Genomic DNA, 21,471 nt, shown 5'->3' with positions numbered 1-21,471 from the left:
GGAGCAGGAGAGGGAGAGGGAAAGAGAGAAGCAGGCTCCCCACTGAACAGGGAGCCTTGGTGGGGATCAGTCTCAGGACCCTGGGATCATGACCTGAGCCAAAGGCAGACACTTAACTGACTGAGCCACCCAGGTGCCCCGCTAGTGTCTTGTGCTTTTTTCAAGCCCAGCTAGTATCTTTATAATTGTTTTAGATTCTTTTTCAAACACCTTACTTATATCTGCATTGATTAACTCTGGCCATATTTACTTCCTTCTTTTGGGGTGAGTCATTTTGGAGGGGGGAAAATAATTTAAAATTTTAAAAATAAAAAAAATTTTAAAAATTAAATAAGATAAAATAAAATACATAAAGAAAGCTAGATCCTAGGTGTGTTTTGGTCTGCTTGTTATGAGAAGTTTGTTATAAAGAATGTAGAAAGAAAAGGAAAAATAAAAAAATTTAAAAAATATATAAAATAATATAAAGAAATGAAGTGGCTGTATTTCCCAAAAAAAGAGAAAAAAAACAACAAAAAAAACCCCCAAACAAACAAAACCAGACAAAAACAAAAACAAAAATAAACCCAAACAGAAACAAATAACAATCAAGGAACCCCTCCCCCCACCAAAGTATAATGCTAGATCCTGTTTCCCCTAGAGCTGAAGTTTTGCAGCACTCTATAATTAGTGGACTTGGTGTGGTTGAGGGGTTTGTGCTGGTCTTCCTGGAAAAGTACCTGCTGCTCTGATTCTCAGGTGGAATTGCCCTAGTGGAGATGTGCCTGCAGGGTGGGGAATGGGGTGGGTTTGCTGTGGTGGCTCTATTCTCCACTTGGTGGCGCTGTTTAGCTCACTGAGGTGGATCAAGCTGGTGGGTGTGGGGAGAAAATGACTTTGCTGGTTCTCTCATCTCCGGAATGGGAAATACATGCCACTCTTTAGTGAGCACTCTCAGACGTGCAAATAATGGTTCCTCCTGTGTCCCTGGTTTCTGTCAGATTCCCACCTTTACCCTGTGTCAGAGCTGTCCACCTGCCAAACGGTGCAGCAGTCCTGTGTTTTAATCTCAGGATGGCTGTGTTTCAAAACCCCACACTTGCAGCATCTATAGGTACTGATCCTCTGGGGGAGGGTTTCCCTGCATTGTAGCTGGTGCTGATTAGTAGCAGAAGGCAGTGGTGGAACCCTGCAGCAGTTCAGAGTTTATGGTGAATTGTAACACACAGTTGGGACCAGGTTTTGTAGCCCTCAGCTAGTGTCCTTATTCCACACTGGGGGAGGGACAGCTTGATGGCACCCACATGGTTTTGTGCCCAAGGAGGGGCCATACCTCCTCTTCCAAATGCACTCCAAGCAGGTGAACTGCTTCTTCTCCTGTTACCCTGGGGACTCTCAGGCTGCCCACTGCTCTGGCTCAGCTCTGCTCTCCCACCAGAGCACCACCCAGTTCCCCAGGCACAACCTGTGTCACAAACTTCTGATACCTTAGAATATGCACTCCGCTATTTATAGAAAACTGGTCATAGTGTAGTCCTCTCCTTTTCCCATCAATGGTTTTGAGCAATAGTTTTCACCCCCCACCCCATGCCATGCCTTTTCTCTTTCTCTTCTTCTCTTAAATTCTCTCTTCAGTCAGGGCTTTCTCCTCTAGGGAGCACCCACTACAGTTTTCTCCCTTGGATCAGCTTTCCACAGTTCCTACCTTCCATGGGTCACTTTTCTGGTTTGTAGAGGTATAGCTTTTTTCTCTAAGACTTCCAATTGATTTCTTGGGTGTTCAGAATGATTTGATATTTGCTGGCTGTGTTTGAGTGAGGAGACAGGCTTAGGGTTATCCTACCTCTCTACCATCTTACCTCCCTCTGATGGTGAGGTTTTAGAACTCTTCTGAGTTCTAAAGTAAGTTTAGAACTTGGACCTCTTACATTCTAAACAAAAGAGTACCAGGACAAATATTAAATTTGGATTTATAAATTCAGTATTTTTCTCCCTCACTCAGGAGAGACTTTAGAATCTGAGAATAGCTGAGCAGAAGTGTGTAAAGGATCATGGTGTTAGTATATGAGACAAGAGTTTAGGGATACAGTCTATGTAGATATAATCCTTTCTCTAACATGTCTGAAATTAATGAGGCTGTTTGGACTTATTGATAGAAATTGAATTCATTCCCTATCTACAAAATAAGGTTTTTTTTTTTTTTTTTTCATTATGCTGTCACATAAACTTGGACCTAAACCCATGTCTTTGACCAGCAACGAGAGGCAAGACCAAAGAAGGTTATGGAGGAGGGTGAGCAATTTCATTTTCAACAAATCTCAAATAAAAAATCCTCTCCTTTCCATTCCCTTTACTATAACTCCAGTTCAAGATCTTATGTTACACTTAGTGTTGCCTAGTAATGATAATAAGTATGATTATAATTAAAGCTCACATTTTTAAGTACTTACTATGTACTGCATATCTAGTGCTTTCCACATATTAACTCCTTTAATCTTTACAACCAATGTCTGCAGTAGGTAATGATATTTCTGTGCCTAGTTTATAGATGTGGAAACAGGCTTGGTGGTCGAGTAACTTGCCTACTGCCTTCACACAGAACGCGCCAGAGCAGCAATTCCATATCAGGCAGTTGGGCTCCAGAGCCCAAGTCTGTAATCACTAATACTTTGTTGTCTTCCAACTAAACGTCTTGTCTCTTGGCTAGCCTTATGCTGCTGTCAGATTTAATGTTCTTAAAATACTACTTCGAACATTTTATTCCTGTGCTCAAAAGCTTTCCTGGCCTTTCCCCAAACACACAGTAAAGTCCAAACTCTTCGGCCAGGCAATACACAGTCTGGCTCCAGGCTAGCTTGCCAGCACCATCTCCTCTAACTGCTCTCAGTGACCTTCCACTCCTGGCAGGCCAGGCTCCTCACCGCCTCTCTCACCCTTGGCTCTGCTCTGGACTTACTAGGTGTTTTTCTTCTCTTTGAATCTTTGGTTATGTCATTTTCTCTGCCAAGTATTTCCTCCCCTAACTTCTCTTTTTCAGCTATTCAAAGTAGCATGAGGTTTGTATTCAGTGGAGGGTGACCAGGATGTGATGGGATCCTAAGCCATGCTCAGAGGAGAGAAGACTCAGGGACTAAACCACCGTCTTTAATTAAAAGGCTGCCATGTGGAAGAGGTTTTTAGAGTAGTTTTGTTCAGCGTGAGGCAGTGACAGCTAACTAAGACTTGTGAAAAGAAAGAAGTAAATGGAAGACAGCATGTCCTTTCATCTTGGGAGAGTTCTGAGTTTTAAATTTAAGATCACTAGGGAATAATTAGTCTTTACATTGGTGGTTAAATTGTACCGTGGCCCACTGCTGGTCCACAAAGTTTTTCTTGATGGGTCAAAACTAGATCCAAAACTCAAGTCTGTCCTTTATATGGCATCTTCTCAGAGGGAACAATTCCATTGGATTTTGGTTTTGTTAGCCACAGAAGGTATCTGAATTAAGGCTTATAAAATTTTGGTATTCATAAACTAAAATGTGTGCACTTACCAGCTGACTGAGGAGTAGTAATTTAACAAATGGTATTCAGCAATTGACAGAATGGCAAAACTATTTTGCATACTTACACATAGAGATTAGGAACGCTTAGGAAAGTTCCAGAAACACTGCTTCATGATTAATTGCTGCCTTTCTTTTTAAACTATGATAACATGATAATATTCATGTAACAATATTTGAATTAAAAATGTTTAGTTTATCGTTGTTGTCTATTTAGTTAATTGTGTGAATTGTTTCATTAACACTACAATATAGAGTAGGATATATTTGCTTCAAGAGCACTTTGCACCCATAGTTTTCCATTAACTAGACTTTAAAACTCAATGGCTCAGTATGAGTCTTTCTTACCTCTGTTGATGTATCTATATGTATATAAATAAACCCAAACCTCTTCTTTCCCACTTCCAGATTGCTTTGCTTATTCATTGACTTAATTTTTATGATCACCTAGTACCACCCCATTCCCAAAAGAAGATAGGCCTTAGGATTCTTTGCATCTTCCACTTATGTTTCTGACAAAAATGTCTACTTGATTTTTTTTTGCAGTGAGGATTCAAAAACCAGATGGATGACTCAATGAAATGGTATTTTTGCTTTCTTCTGATTTTATTTTGAACATATAGTGATTTATTCATTATAGGTGTACAATATAGTGATTCAACAATTTCATACATCACCCCATGATTTAAATATCAGCAACTTTCCTATATATCATATAGTGTTAGCTATAGTACATTATATCCCTAGTACTTACTTGTCATATAACTGGAAGTTTGTATCTTTAGGTCACCTTCTTCCAATTTCCCCTTTGGCAAGCACACATCTGATCTCTTTTTCTAAGTTTTTTTTTTTTTTTTTTTTTTTCAGATTCCACATATAAGTGAGGTCATACAGCATTTATCTTTCTCTATCTGACTTATTTCACTTAGCATACTGTCTTCTTTTCTTCAGTGCCCATCCATGTTGTTGCAAATGATAGGATTTCCTTGTTTTTTTTTTTTTAAGGTTGAATAATAATCCACTGTATGTAAGTGTATGCATACATGCATGTTATATGTATATGTATGTCTATAGACTTCTTTATTCATTTATCCATTGATGGACTTTTATGGTATTACCATGTCTTGTCCATTATAGATAATGCTGCTATGGACATGGCGGTGCAGATATCTTTTTGAGTTAGTGTTTTCATTTACTTTGGATATAGTTCAAGAAGTGGAATTGCTGGATCATGGTAGTCCTCGTTTTAATTTTTTGGGATCCTCCATAGTTTTCCATAGTGGTTTACCAATTTATGGTACCAGCAATGCACATGCCAGCATTTGTTATTTCTTCTTTTAGATGATGATCATTTTAACAGGTATAGGTGAAAATCTTTCATTGTTATTTTAATTTACCTAATGACTATTGATGATCAGTACCTTTTCATGTACCTTTTGTCCACCTTTCATGTATTTTATTTGAAGAATGTCTGTTCAGGTCCTTTGCCCATTTTTAATTGGGTTATTTATTTTTGGTTTTGCTATTGAATTGTGTGAGTTCTTTATATATTTTGGATATTAATCTCTTATCAGATGTATGGTTTGCAAATATTTTTTTCCATTCAATAGGTTTTTGTTGCTGTGCAGTAGCTTTTTAGTTTGAGGTAGTCCCACTCATTTATTATGTATTTTGTTGCTTGTGCTTTGGGTGTCATATCTAAACAGTCATTACCAATACCCATGTTAACGAGCTTTATTCCTATGGTTTATTCTAGGTGTTTCATGGTTTCAGGTTTTATATTTAAGTCTTTAATCTAATTTTGAGTTGATTTTTGTGAATAGTGTGTGATATGGGTCCAGTTTCATTCTTTACATGTGAATATCCGATGACCCTAGCACCATTTATGGAAAAGACTGTTTTTTTTCTCCATTGAGTACTCTTGGTTCCTTTGTCAACTGTTAATTGACCTTATATGCTTGGATTTATTTCTGGGCTTTCCATTCTGTTTCATTGGTATCTATGTCTGATTTTATGCCTATACTATACTGTATTGACGACTATAGCTCTATAGTGTAGCTTGAGATCAGGAAGTCTGATCATGCCTCATGCTTTGTACTTCTTTCTCAGGATTTCTTTGGCTATTCAGGGTCTTTTGTGGCTCCATATACAATTTAGGAGTGCTTTTATATTTCTGTAAAAAATGCCATTGGAAACTTAATAGGGATTGCATTGAATCTACAGATAGCTTTTGGTAGTATTTACATTTTAGCAGTGTTATTTCTTTCACTTTTATATTTAAGTCTTTAATCTAATTTTGAGTTTTCAGGTAAAGATCTTTTACTTCCTTAGTTAAATTTATTCCCAAGTATTTTATTGTTTTTGATGCTATTTTAAGTAGGATCCATTTCTTTCTTTTCCAAAAAATTCATTGTAAGTGTTATAAAAACAATACTAATTTTTGTATATTAATTTTATGTACTACAACTATACTGAGTTCATTGAGTGATCTAAGTTTTTTGGTTGCGTCTTTAAAATTTTTTATATATAAAATCTTATCATCTGAAAATAGAGACAACTTCCATCTTCTTTTCCAATTCTGTACATTTTGTTTCTTTTTCTTGCCTGATAGCTCTAGCTAGGAGTTCTGGTACCATGTTGAATGGGAGTGATGAGAGTGGACATCCTTATCTTGTGCCTGATCTTAGAGAGAAAGCTTTCAAACTTTCTCTGTTGAATATGATGTTACCTGTGGGCTTGTCATAAGGCCTTTATTATATTGAGATATATTTCTTGTGTGCCTAGTTTGTTAAGAGTTTTTATCATGAATGGATGTTAAATTTTGTAAAATGCTTTTTTTCTGCATCTATTGAGATTATCATAAGATTTTTTCTTTCATTCTATTAATGTGATGAATCACATTGATTGATTTGTGTATGTTAAACCATCCTTGCATCCCAGCGATAAATCCCTCTTGATCATGATAAACAATCCTTTTAATGTGCTGTTAACTTTGGTTTGCCAGTCTTTGATTCAGAGTTTCTGCATCTATATTGGCCAGTAATTTTCTTTTTTAGTGGTGTCCTTTTCTGGTTTTAGCATCAAGATAATGCTGGCTTTGTGAAATGAGTGGGAGTTTTTCCTCCTCTTTAATTTTTGAAAGCTTGAGAAAGATTGTTCTTAATTCTTCTTTAAATGTCTGGTAAAGTTCAGGGGCACCTGAGTGGCTCAGTTGGTTAAGCAGCTTCCTTTGGCTCAGGTCATGATCCCAGGGTCCTGGGATTGAGCCCCACATTGGGCTCCCTGCTTAGTGGAGAGCCCATTTCTCTCTCTCCCTTTGCCTGCTGGTCTGCCTACTTGTGCTATCTCTGTGTCAAATATTAAAACCTTGGGGGAAAAAAAATGTCTGGTAAAGTTCACCTGTGAAACCATCTGGTCCTGGACTTTTCTTCATTGGGAGATTTTTGATTACTGATTCAATCTTCTTACTAGTAATTGGCCTATTTAGATTTTCTATCTGTTCCTGATTCAGTCTTTGTAAATTGTAAATTTCTAAGAGATTTTCTGTTTCTTCTAGATCATCCAGTTTGTTGGAATATAGTTGCCTTTTATGATCCTTTGAATTTCTGTGGTATCCATTGTAATGTCTCCTTTTTAAAAATTTATAATTGTGTTGATTCTGGTTCTTTTTCTTTTTTCCTTGGTTATTATAGCTAAGGGTTTGTCAAATTTTTTTTTTTTTACCTTTTTAAAGAGCAACCTTTAGTTTTGTTAATCTTTTCTATTGTTTTTCTGTTCTTTATTTCATTTATTTTTGTTCTAATCCTTATTATTCCTTTTTTTCTGCTAACTTTGGACTCAGTTTGTTCTTTTTCTAGTTCCTTAAGTCTTGGAGTTAGGGTCTTTCTTTGGCATCTTTTTTGCTTCTTTTTGTTTTTGTTTTGTTTTTTATTTATTTTTAAATTTCTTTTCAGTGTTCCAGAATTTGTTGTTTATGCACCATACCCAGTGCTCCATGCAATATGTCCCTTCCATAATACCCCCCACCAGGCTCACCCAACCCCCACTTCTCTCCCCTCCAAAACCCTCAGTTAGTTTCTCAGAGTCCACAGTCTCTCATGGTTCATCTCCCCTTCAGACTTCCCCCAACTCCCTTCTCTTCTCCATCTGGTAGACTTTTATTATTGTGAACTTCCTACTTAGGACTGCTTTTGCTGCATCCCACAGGTTCTAATATGTTGTGTTTCCATATTCATTTGTCTTAAGAAACTTTTATTTCTTCTTTAATTTTTCTTTTGATCCATTGGTTCCTCAGGAAAGTGTTAATTTACATGTGTTTATGAGTTTTCCAATTTTCCTCTTGTCATTATTTCCTGTTTCATGCCACCGTGGCAATGGAAGATACTTGGCATGATTTCAGCCTTCTTGATTTTGTTAAGACTTGTTTTGTGACCTAACATGTAGTCAGTCCTAGAAAATGTTCCATGTGCACTTGAGAGATGAATTGTTTTGGGGATAGATTGTTCTGTATATGTCTGTTAGGTCCATTTGGTCTATAGCATTGTTCAAATATATGTTTCCTTATTGATTCTGTAGATTTGATCAACACTATAGACCAAATACTAAGGGGTCAATACATCAAAAAGTTAGTAACAAACATTTTATCAAACATTTTTGAGGGAGGTATTAAAGTTCCCAACAATTTTACTGTATTACTGTTTATTTCTCCTTTTAGCTTTGTCAGTTTTTGCTTTATATATTTAGGTGCTTTAATGTTACTCTCAGGGTTGTGAGATACAGCCCTCCATTGGACTCTGTGCTCAGTGGGGAGTCTGCTCAAGATTTAATCTCTCTCCCTCTGCGCCTGCCCTTGCTCATGCTTTCTCTCTCTTTATAATAAATAATCATTAAAAAATGAGTCTCCTACAGTGTGGAGATTCCTCAAGAAATTAAAAATAGAACTTCCCTATGACCCTGCCATTGCACTCCTGGGTATTTACCCCAAAGATACAGATGTAGTGAAAAGAAAAGAAACATCTCTACCCCAATGTTTATAGCAGCAATGGCCACGGTCGCCAAACTGTGGAAAGAACTAAGATGACCTTCAACGGACGAATGGATAAGGAAGAAGTGGTCCATATACACTATGGAGTATTATGCCTCCATCAGAAAGGACGAATACCCAACTTTTGTAGCAACATAAACGGGACTGGAAGAGATTATGCTGAGTGAAATCAGTCAAGCAGAGAGAGTCAATTATCATATGGTTTCACTTATTTGTGGAGCATAACAAAAAGCATGAGGACATGGGGAGTTAGAGAGGAGAAGGGAGTTGGGGTAAATTGGAAGAGGAGGTGAATCATGAGAGATTATGGACTCTGAAAAACAATCTGAGAGGTTTGAAGTGGCGGGGGTGGTGGGAGGTCGGGGTACCAGGTGGTGGGTATTATAGAGGGCACGGATTTCATGGAGCACTGGGTGTGGTGAAAAAATAATGATACTGTTATGCTGAAAATAAATAAATGAAAAAAAAATAAAATTCTCACATATTAAAAAAAAATGTTTGGTAGAATTCACCTGAAAAAAAAAATGAGTCTCCTATAGGCAACATATTGTTGGATCTTGTTTTTTTTTAATCTATTTGTCCGTTCTATGTCTTTTAATTGGAGAATATAATCTGTTTACATCAAAGTTATTATTATTATTATTATTTTTTAAAAGATTCTATTTATTTGATAGAGGCACAGCGAGAGAGGGAACACAAGCAGGAGGAATGGGAGAGGGAGAAGCAGGCTCCCCGCTTAGTGGGAGCCTGATATGGGGCTAGATCCCAGGGTCCTGGGATTAGGACCTGAGCCCAAGGCAGACACTTAATGACTGAGCCACCCAGGCACCTCTCATCAAAGCTACTATTGACAGGCAAGGACTTACTATTGCCATTTTGTTAATTATTTTTGGTTGTTTTATTGATTTGTGTTTCCTTATTTGTTACTCTGATGACTTTTTTGTGTGTTTGATGTGTTTGGGTATCAGTATGCTTTCACTTCATCATGTTCGTTTGTGTAATTACTATAGGTTTTTTCCTTGTGGTTACCATGAAGCTTACGTAAAATATCTTAAACTTATAATACCCTATTTTTTAAAAAAGATTTTATTCATTTATTTGACATAGAGCGAGAGCACAAGCAGGGGTGTGGCAGGGAGAGGGAGAAGCAGACTACCAGCTGAGCAAGGAGCTCGATGTGGGACTTGATCCCAGCACCCCAAGATCATGACCTGAGTTGAAGGCAGATTCTTAACTGACTGAGCCATCCAGATGTTCCTGACTTCGGACAATTTAATTATTATGTGTCTTGGTGTAACCCTTTTCAGTTTCAATCCTTTTGGAGTGCTTTGGATCTCATGGATGGATATCTATTTCTCTTCCAACATTTGGGTACCTTTCAGTAAATATTGCTTTAAATATACCTTCTGTTCATTTCTCTTTTTCTTCTCCTTCTGGGCTTCCCATAATGCAAAGAATGTTTCTTTTCATTTTGTCCCATAATTCCAGTAAGCTTCGTTTACTCTTTTTCTTTTTGCTCCTCTGACTGGATAATTTCTAATGTCTTATCCTCTCAGTTGCTGATTCTTTCTTCCTCATGGTCAAGCCTACGTCTGAAACTTTCCATCAAATTCTTCCTTTCAGTTTATTGTATTTTCAACTTTAGGATTTCTGTTTTTGGTTGTTGTTGTTGTGGTGTGGTTTTTCTTTCTTTCTTTTTTAAATAGTTGCTATTTCCTTGTCGAATTTCTCATTTTGTTCTTACATTGTTTCCCTGATTTCATTTAGTTGTCTGTGTTTTATTGGTAGTTCACTAAACTTGTTTAAGGGAATTATTCTAAATTCTTTGTCTGACAGTTCATAGATCTGGGTCAATTCTTTAGGGTCAGTTACTGGAACATTATTAGTTTCCCTTGGTAGTATCATATTTACCTGATTTTTTGTGATCCTTAATTCTTTATGTTGGTTTCTGTGCCAGTTGAGTTACTGGGTTCCTTTTCCTGACTTTACAGACTTGCTTTGGCAGAGACAGTTCTTCATCTGTCAGCTTTCCAATGTGCTTGCTGGTAATGTTTTGGGTGGGCGAGGCCTGCTGTTATGGTCTGCTTTTGGGTGAGGTAACTGTTTGAGCTCTAAGGACAGGGATGGGGAGTGTGCCACTGGCTGAAAATAGTTAGATAGGACTGCTGGCTTGGTTCCCTACCCAAGCAAGCCTGCAGGATAGGCTTGCATTTGTCTGGATTCTCTAAGCAGGCTTTTTAGATAGTCAGGACTGTGTACTGTATTCAGTAGTAGATGAGGCTATGAATTAGCTTCCTTGCTCATTGTTTGGGGATCTGAATCAGGCTAGAGTGTGCACTGAATTACCTAATCATGTGAGGACACAGGTTTTGCTGCAGGCAGGGGAAGCCATGACTGTGTTCTCTGTTCATGTGCTACTGTATGTGGGGCTGTTGAATGGGCACTTTACCAACTTCCTGGGTGCTCTTGTTAGGTTCCCTGGTCAGCAAGGCTGAAGGTTATATTCAGTGATGCGTGAGGCTGTGAAGTAGGTTTCCTGCCTGAGTGTAGTGGGAGAAGCAGCTCAAATGCCAGTCAAACTCTTTGGTCTCTTAGCTTAAGCTGAGAGCTGACCAGGGGCTACTGGCTTTGTTTTGCAATGTATTGGTGCTTCCTGCCTACTTGTTAGGTCAAGCACTACAGGCCTCACAACTTCCAGGAGTTGTCACCAGCCCTTCTGGTCAGAGATGGGGCCAGGAGACACTTTCTACAGCAGGTGGGGCTGTGAGTCAGCTCCTTGTTTGGGTAGGACTGGGAAGGATTGTTCTACTTTCAATTTCCCAAACTGACTCTGGTAGGGGAGAACTGGGAGCTACCTTTAGTCTTGGCGATGAATTAATCCCCTTGCCTATGCATAGAATGGGAACTCTCCATGCCCACCACTGGCTTTGCTTTGGATGCAATCATCTCTGCCTGTCCACCTCTTGGCTTAATCGCCACTGGGCTGCCCAGGTTCCAGGAGTTGTTGCTAGCCCTTATGGTCAGATGGGGCCAGAAGACTTGTCACAGTAGGTGGGCTGTGATTAACTTCCTGCCTGGGCATGGTCAGGCCAGGCTTGCCAGGAAATCTCTTCATTTGAGGATTCAAATCAGGCAGATCTGTACCCTACTGAATCCCTGGTTAGAGTGCTCCTCTGACTTGGTTCTCTCGAGGAGCAAATCTGCTGGTTCCACAGATGAGGAAAACTGCTAACTGAACACTGTGGCTATAAACTTGGTCTATCAAGATCTGTGTGCTAGTTTTTGCAAATCCCTCCCTCCTTCTCCATCATGGTCAGATTCCCCTGCAATCCTTGTGCAAGATCAGAATAGGGGTTCCCACAAAGTGATTCAAAGTGCTGGGAGTTGTGGGGAACTTGGTGTCCTTTTGGGTTCTTTTTTTCCTGTGAAGGAACCAGAGGACTGGGAGGACTCCCTACAAGGTGCTGGGCTGGTTTGGGGGAGGGGCATGTGGTCAATATGTAATTGCTTCTCTTACCCTTCTAATGCTGTCTGTCTTGGCCTCTATGGTGCAGGGGAGTGCTTTAGCCTCACACCTGTGTTTTGGAAATTCTCTCAGTTCTTGAGTTGTTGCTATTTCTTGTGTGTGTGTTTAGTGGGGGCAGACTCAGGAACAGCCTATGTTACCATCTTGGTGATGTCACTCTCAGATTTTTAATTTTTAAGAACAGCTAGTGCTTTGACAGTGTAGTTTTAAAAAGGAATGATTATTCAAGCAGATAGCAGCAATGTATTCCAATAGGGCTTCATTTAATACTGTCATAGGCTCTCCCTAAAAGAAACAGTAATCTTTGTGATGAGCATGGGGAACTATTTCCTCAATACAAATCCAATTTATTTTGGCCAACTGATTGGTGCTTGCAGCCAGATCATTGAACATGATATTAATTATTCATTAAGGTACTTGGAAGGACAGAATTTGCATTCTCATGCAGTCAAAATTGATGAGGTTTTGCATTTGCACTATTGGAATAGCTTCCAACTCAATGCTAAAATTCAATACAATCTTAATAAAAATATTTGATAAAGACACCAATAATTTGAACTTTCTCATATCCACAGAACATTTGTTTTATTGAACCCTTATGTCCTATTAAAAGTCTGTTGAAAATATTCTTTTTATATCTAATCATATGGATATGGCTTTAAAAATCTCAAGAATGGTTCAAATGAAAGGTCATAATCACTGTAATAGAGCTTAAAAATTGTGATATGGAGAACAAAATTGCAACTCATATCTTTATAAAAGACATTTGCTCTAACACATCTTTAGCATTTTGGTTTTCATATAAGAAAATATTGAGACTGTAACCATTTTTAGTAGAGACACAAGTAGTATCCCCACAGATTAGAAACACCAAGCACAAAAGAGGCTTGTCTTATTTCAGAAATATGTTTGGAGGTCTTACATAAAGCCGTGCTCTTTTTGTTGCTTATAACAGACTTGGTCTGAGATTCTGACTTGAGTCTATAGCCATCTACAGAGAGATCCACAGAAGGCAGGCCACTGCCACTGCCACTCCATTTATCTCACACTCTCAGGGTTGTGCAGAATGCTGTCCCAGCATCTGGCTGGAAGAAAGTGGAGGCAGATGCGTCTGACATTTTTGTGCTTTCCTTAGGAGCCGTAAGTGGCTCATGATACCAACTGATGTTTTTCTATATCATGTCCTGAAATCTGTAAAGACGTTTTAGTTCCAATGGTTGCACATGCTTTGGAAGGAGATACTTATAGGAAAAGGGGTGTGTGTGTTGGGGGTGTGTGTGTATATTGGTTAGGATGTCTCTGGGTACAAGTAACAGAAAGCCCAGACACCTTGAGACTTCAGGAATAAATATCTTCAGAATAGATATCTTTAGGAATAAATATCTTCAGAAATATCTCACATAACTGGGAGCCCAGAGGCAAAGGCAACTTCAAGCATGGTCATCCAGGACTCTGATTTTTTCCATTTCTCTGCTCTTCTACCTTCTAGGGCTATTGCTCTTATGGTTGTAAAATGATCACCAGTAGCAACCAGGGTACACACTTCCTTATTTGCAACCTGGAGGAAGTGAGGGAAGTCTTTTCCCAAGCATGAAATATACATTCTTCCATTTGATATGATTGACCCATCACAGGCCATGTGCCCCTATCAGGATCAATAATCCTGGTCAGGAAAATGCTTTTATGCAGATTGGGACAGGGTCAGGATTTCAGGAAATAGGGTGGATCCATGGATAACACTGAAGTATTGTTAGAAAGGATAAAAAAAAGAAATGGATCTGGCTAAGAAACCAGAAGTGTCTTCTATCAAAGAAGAAAAATGATCTTTTTTTACTTAAGTAAAATCTGTATCTCAAGCTGTAGTCATTCAGATTCTTACTTTAGTCATCTGCTTTCCTATCTCCATTCCTCATTTCTCCCTCTCAAACTTTAATAAATGCCTGTAGTGTACACTTGTACTGATCTCCTTTGGTGTGTTCCATATTTTACAAACCTCTTCAGGTGTATTTATTTCCTCCAAGTTAGACATAATAGAGAAAACTCTTTAAATACATACTACCCAGCATGCCTCTAGAAAAGTTGTACAAATACGTGTTTGCACCAGGTCCATGTAAGTGTCCTATTTTCCATTCCATGGAGAGCATCCAATTAGAAAATAGATTAGGAAATAATAGTATGTTTTCTTTTTTTAACTTTATTTTTAAAAAGATATTATCTGTTTGGGAAAGAGAGAGAGAGAGCATGTACAAGCAGGGGGAGTGGCAGCGGGACCTGGAGAAGGGCTCAATCTTTGAATTGAGAAGGGCTCAACCTGGTTGCCGGGCTCGATCCCAGGACACTGGGATCATGACCTGAGCTGAAGGCAGATGCTTAACTGAGTGAGCCACACAGATGCCCCAATTATATTTTTAAAACTTATCAAATTAGGGTAAGTTTAAAACATCCTATTTTTACACATCTCTTTTAAAAATTGCATTTTGTGTATTCATTTCTAAGTACGAGATTTTGTATTTTTATTTGCCATTTGTATATCTTGTGTGTGTGTGTCTTTGCCCACTTATCAATTAGGATGAGACTATTTTCTTCATTGATGAATGATGTTGTGGGAGATTGATTTTGTCAGTGTTCCCAAATTTTCACCTTTCTTTATATCCATTATGCCCTTTGTCCTGTGACTTCAAAGTTCTTCCCATAAAAGCAGTCTATTTTTCACCCTATAGAACTTGCTTTGATCTATACAATTAGTTAGATATGTGCCGCTTAAAAAAAAATATTTTATTTATTCAACAAAGACACAGCCAGAGAGGGAACACAAGAAGGGGGAGCGCTTAGCAGGGAGGCTGATATAGGACTCAATCCCAGGACCCTGGGATCTGACCTGATCCAAAGGCAGACACCTGATGACTGAGCCACACAGGTGCCCTGGTATGTGCCACTTTTAAGCCTAGGTCACAAACATCTTTGTATACTTCCACTTTACCTCCTGTATTTCTACTGTTATCATGAGTGTATGCCAGGGCTACCTTGCTGGAGGATGAGAGACATGTGGAAAGGAGAAGAGGCCATTGTAAATCAGCTGACAGTAGCTGACTCCTAGACAGGAGAGTGAACTAGTCAAGATGAGCGGAGCCACCTAGCTGACGCCCAGCTGACCCCCTGGCTGTGAGCAATAAATATTATCATTAGATATTTCTGAGGCTTTGATTATGGTAATAGATAACATACAGCTTTTATCCTCTTTCATTCATTAAATTACAGATCTTAGATCTTGCCTCTTAATTTTATGACATTTTGACTTCTAGAAGTTTGAGAGGTTTATAAACCAAATCTATTTTTTCTCTTTGTGATTTCTCCATTGTTTTTTTTTTTTTTTAAGATTTTATTTATTTATTTGACAGGCAGAGATCACAAGTAGGCAGAGAGGCAGGCAGAGAGAGAGAGGAGGAATCAGGCTCCCCACTGAGCAGAGAGCCTGATGCGGGGCTTGATCCCAGGACCCTGAGATCATGACCTGAGCCGAAGGCAGAGGCCTTAACCCACTGAGCCACCCAGGTGCCCCTCCATTGTTTTAATGTGTATAAAATCTGTCACTGAGAAATCAATTAACTATATGAATACATTTTATTTTTTTGGTTTTTATTTAAATCTAACTTCTACATACATTTAGGTTATTTGGTTTTGGTTATGGTATGACCTGAGGACTTAGAATTTTTTTTTCCAAAAATGAATTTCTCAACTATTATTGAAACAATCCCTTCCCAATTCAATTAATGAAACCAGCTCCATGTATTTGGCTCTTAGGTGTATATCGATATTTATTTTTAAAAAATATTAACTATTTTAGGAGTTATAGTTATATAATATGTTCTAATATTTGTAAAAGTTAGACATCTTTCATTTGTAAAATTGCAAAAATGAAGTTGAATAAAATATTTATAGATAAACTTTAGAACCACTCTGGCAACTCTCCCATCTCCTAATATTGTTGCAGTTTTAATGAGAATTTTATTAAATCTATATGTCAATTTGGAAAGACCTGTTATTTTTATAATAGTTGACCATCCCCTTTATAATCATTTCAAATTTTGCCACATAAGTCATTTATATATTTTAGCATATTTTCTTGTGCCTCATATACTTTAAAATATTTTCCTCTAATTTTTCAACTTTTATTATTACTAGAATTTCCCCCTCATTTATTTTTTAAAAATATTTATTTTATTTTTATTAATTAAATTTTTTATTTTAATTCAGTTTAATTAACATTCACTGTATTGTTAGTTTCAGAGGTAGAATTCAGTGATTCATCAGTTGCATAAACACTGGTGCTCATTACTTCAAGCACCTTCCTTAATGCCCATCACCCTCCACCCACCTCCCTTCCAGCAATCCTCCTTTTGTTCCCTTAGCTAAGTGTCCTATGGCTTGCCTCTCTTTCTGTTTTCCTCTTATTTTCCCTTCCCCTTTGTTCACCTGTTTTGTTTCTAAAATTGCACATATGAGTAAAATCATATGGTATCTGTCTTTCTCTGACTTATTTCACTTAACACAATACCCTCAAGTTCCATCAGTGTTATTGCAAATAGCAAGATTTCATTCTTTTTGATGGCTGAGTAATATTCCATTGTATATCTATCACATCTTCTTTATCCATTCATCTACTGGAATTTCTCCCTTATTTCTGGAGTATTTTGAACTTACATTTTTCTTCCTGTGCATTTATCACAAGTCAAGCTCTATTTTCAGAATTAAAATAGTCAATTGATTTTATGATTTAATTGCAAAGGAGATATAGATCTTCTTCAACTTATATTGGGGTTACATCCAGAAAACTCATTGGAAGTTGAAAATATCATAAGTTGAAAATGCACTTAAATACATCTAACCTACTAGACATTGCGACTTAGTGTAACTTACCTTGAATGTTCTCAAAACACTTATATTAGCCTATGGTTGGGCAAAATCATCTAGCTGGAAGCCTGTTGTATAATGTGTTGACTAGTTCATGTAATTGATTGAATATTGTACCCAAAGAGCACCTGGGTGGCTCAGTGGGTTAAAGCCTCTGCCTTTGGCTCAGGTCATGATCCCAGGGTCCTGGGATCAAGCCCCACATCAGGCTCTCTGCTCAGCGGGGAGCCTGCTTCCTCCTTTCTCTCTGCCTGCCTCTCTGCCTACTTGTAATTTCTGTCTGTCAAATAAATAAATAAAGAAAATCTTTAAAAAAATAGAATATTGTACCCAAAGTGAAAAACAGAATGGTTGTAGTGTATGGTTATTTACCCTTGTGAGTGTGCAGCTGAGGGAACTGCGCTCACTCCCACTCCTGTGCATCTGGAGAGTATCACATGGCATATCTCTAGACCAAGAAAAGATCAAAATTCAAAATTTGAAATATTATTTCTACTGAATGCATATCATTTTTACATATCATAAAATATAAAAATCACAAGTTGAACCATTGTAAGTCAGGGACAGTCTATACTTTCTTCCTTTGAGCAAATAAAATGAGCAAAGATGGAATCAAACCAGAGAACACAGCTCCCCCTTTTCTTGATGAACATTATCAGAAGGTTAGAATGGGAGACAGTTTTCATCCTAGATATCAGATTAACAGAAAAGGCCTGGGTGAGGGGAATAAGGAATACAGGCTCCTTCTCTTCTGCCAGCTGGTAGCAGCAGAGGACTCATCATCTTTATGTCTGGGAACACAGGATGGGGAGTTGTGTTCCCATGGCATTTTCGAAGAACCATAGTACTCATAAGTATGGTGATACAATTCCTAGTTTGCTCAGGATCATTCTGTTTTGCGCCTCTTATCCTAGGTTAACTCTTAATCATTTTGTTAATAATTTCCTCTTTCACTTTTTAAAAGTCTTCTGGTCTAGCTCATTAATTACACTGTTTCCCTACTCATACTGCCTCATGAAGCAGTGACTGCAGTCACACTGACCATTGTACTCTTCGATTGTGAATTGAGATGAGGAGAACAGGTGCTTAACATGGAACGGAGCTTTGGTTGTCACAGGTATGAGACTTAGACTGGTAATCAGGAGTGGCAAAGATTACCTTTGTGAGCACAAATCCCTCATTCCTGTTTATAGAGGTGTGTATTCTGATGGAGAGAGAAGTGGTGGAAGAACATTCTTTTATAAATTTTTGGGCCAATCCCTATACCAAGTAGCAAAGCTTTCTTTTCAGAACCCTGGGCTATTACATTAGCTTAATTGGAACAGAACAGTGTCTGGTACATCCTGGAGAAGCAACTAAGTGAATCACCTCAAACCAAGGAGCAAGCAAGGTTCATGCTGAGCAGGCGATGGGAATGAGGATTTTATAGAGTGACTCTGAGGGAATTCCATGCCCTTCCGTGTTACTGAAAGGGCTTGAACAGCAACATCAGGATGTCATTGCTGTGCAAGCCTTGATGGCCTTGCACTGTAGATGTCTTCATCTTCCCCAAAGCTTTCTCCTTAGAGATCAGTGACAGAAGTGAAGACTCCTGGGAACTTGGTTCATGAAGGAGACCTTGAATTAGGCTTGACTGTGCCACCTCTCTTAGGCTGCTGGCATTTTATTCTTTAGGGCATGGGAACATTGAGAAAGAGCATATTAGGTTCCTGGGATTTGGTCTTATCATTTCCCTAAAACACCATTTCCTAAAGTATGTTCTGCAGAGTTCCAGTTCTAAGAGGTGATAAGAGCTGTACTAAGAAAAGGGGGTAAGTTTGGGAAACAGCATCTGTGTTCTTCCATTTCATCTGGAAGTTTTTTTGTGAAGTTTTCACAAAGAGAATTTTGTTGTTATTGTTTTTGTTTTTTCTTTTCTTTCTCTTGCTAGAGAGTAAAGGCCAGCAGCTAAAGCAGGAAAAGAGGACTAAGTTAGTCTAGGTGTGATAGGGTAAAGGGCTGAAACAGCAATGGAAAAGAGAAATTAAATATAAGAAAAACATAGAATTATACAAGACATGCCTATGGAGTAGTCACAATGGTGGTGGCAACAATCATCAACAGCAGTGTTGTATTGATAGGAGCTAAAATCTGTGTCATGTACTGTGCTGAGTAAACAGCCTATGCATTGTCTCATTTAATCCTCCCAAAGACACTAAGAGGTAATATTTGCATTCTATTGATTAAGAAATGGAGATTTGTAGAGGTGAAGTTGTTTAAATAACCTGGAGTAAGTAAGTGGTGCATCTTGCTTTGAACCTCTGCAGAGCCCCAGAGATGCTGTGGGATTAAGGAGTAAGACTCCAGCTCGGAGAAGATTGCCCAGAGCCGATGACCTGAGAGAGGAGGTGGCCACCTTCCTTATGAATCTGATAGACTCTGAGGCAACTTATAATGCTAATTTTATCACAGAGGCTGTGGGTTTAGTTCTCCTATCACTTTGGGGGTGTCTAGGAGGTGGAATAGATAAAAAGGGTGGCCTGGCTGTTGGTTTGTAAACTACGCTCATACATAGAAAGCAAGGGGAGACTGAAGAAAGTGGCAGACCACTCCAGATTGGTAGAGAGCAGGTTTATTTATTTATTTATTTATTTATTTAATAAGATTTATTTATTTTTATTTATTTGATAGGTAGAGATCACAAGTAGGCAGAGAGGCAGGCAGAGAGAGAAAGGGGGAACCGGCTCCCTGCTGAGCAGAGAGCCCGATGTGGGGCTCGATCCCAGGACCCTGGGAACACGACCCGAGCCGAAGGCAGAGGCCTTAACCCACTGAGCCATCCAGGCGCCCCGAGAGCAGGTTTAATAAGCAAGAGAACTTACCTTGAGGCTCGTCTTGGGTGGCTGCAAGACTAGTAGATTTCTGTACCCACCTGCCAAATCTTAAAAATTTATAGGACCCTAACTGGGTTTGGTTATGTACAACACTCTCCAGGTGGCCTCAGCATCACATTACTATTTCAAGGCTGAGTATCTGAGGCAGCTTCTAGGGTGGGGAAGGCAAAAGGAATGCACATTCCAAGGACAGGGAAAGGGGTGAGGACCCTCTGGTTGGCTGCGTCCGTCTTGCAGGTCAGCCAGTGGGCATGGCCTTTCCATGACCTCCTCTGACACTCCACCCCTCATGACCAGCTCTTACAATCTCAGGCACCCCTCTGTTCTGCAGTGCATCCTGGCTGGTCAGCAAGGGGTTTTGCTAGCATGATTGTGGCTCATTTGGCAGCTTTCTGGCTGCCTTGGAGGTGGATGCTATAGCAACAATATAGGCACATGCAAGAGAAAATAAATTAAGACAATAATTCCCCAAATCAGTGAAAACTTTTTCCACCAAGAGCCCCATGATCTGAATCACTGATTTATTAAGTCTTCTAAGCACTCAGAACATTCACTTGTGTCCCCATGTAATTTAATAAAGATGACACATAAGCAGACTCATCAGGTATGAGCACATGACATTCTGTTTGGATAATAGCACAGGTGCCTTTTTGTGAAGCAGTAATAATGTCCAAGGCCATCCTATTCGGAGGATAGCCTTTCTCACTAGAGATATTTCAGTGTTTAGTAAGGACAGGCTATTATTTACGGCTTGCTGGGTGAACTTAGTGAGGGCTTCTATGTATGCTATAACATCCTATAAGCCAAAAGAGGGAACAAAGATGGTGGCCAAATGATAATACCAGTGGAAAAAAAAGTGCTCACCTGGCCTTGAGGGGAGCGAAGTGGGCAGATTTAGGAGCTTGACCTGGTTGTATGTACCGTATGTACCGTATGTGTTGACTGGGGGAGATGGCACTGTCAGGCATGAGAAGATGGACTGGAGACAAGATATGCCAGACCAGGATCCCCACCACCTCCCCTCTTTTAATGGTGCATGTTCCATTCCAGGTATAGTGCATTTCAGCAGGTTCACTTTATAGTGGGACAATGGAATTTCAGTGGAGATGGAACAGTTCCTTCTTACCCAGGAATGTGAAGTAACTCACCCATCCTGGTGGGACATCCCATTGTAAATTCCCTAGATGACACCTTTTCCAGGTTTGATGAGGCTTGGTGTTCTCAGCAGCATAGCACATTGATCCATGGTGAGAATCAGGGCAATGGCATTTCCCCTGGACTTCCATTCCTTATGACACTGGGTGTCTCAGCAGGTGTTCTCAGTCTGACATATGGGGCAACAGGTCTTACCTGTTCATCATTCAAATGTATTAAAGCGTGGGGCAATAATTTAGTCCACCCAACTGAGATGGTTTTACTCATTAGTAATTTATTCTGCTGCTTTATTATTTCATTTTTCCTTTATACCAACCCTGTTATATGCAGGTTATAGGAGAGATGGACCTTCTGTTCAGTGGCATGTTCTTTTGCCCAGTGTTGCATATCATGACCTTTGATATGTGACCCCTGATCCCTGTCTAGTTGATGAGGATATCT

General features: G+C 39.0%; 1 long non-coding RNA gene across 7 annotated transcripts in view; it reads left to right on the top strand.

Moving 5' to 3' along the window:
• The window catches only part of LOC309867045, a 216,673-nt gene that overhangs the window by 179,375 nt on the left and 15,827 nt on the right, over window positions 1-21,471 (top strand). For 2 of the 7 annotated variants that reach the window (XR_014312952.1, XR_014312954.1), the window contains exon 2: window positions 2,235-2,271. The exons of 4 other annotated variants lie outside the window; for them this stretch is intronic. This is a non-coding gene — a long non-coding RNA (uncharacterized lncRNA). Of the gene's footprint in view, window positions 1-2,234; window positions 2,272-4,067; window positions 4,106-21,471 lie in introns of all 7 variants that reach the window. One more of the 7 variants, XR_014312953.1, reaches the window with a different exon arrangement.

This window comes from Mustela nivalis (assembly GCF_964662115.1).
Source record: "Mustela nivalis genome assembly, chromosome: 6".
Taxonomy (NCBI): Eukaryota; Metazoa; Chordata; class Mammalia; order Carnivora; family Mustelidae; genus Mustela; species Mustela nivalis.
This window is presented reverse-complemented; position numbering and strand designations above follow the sequence as displayed.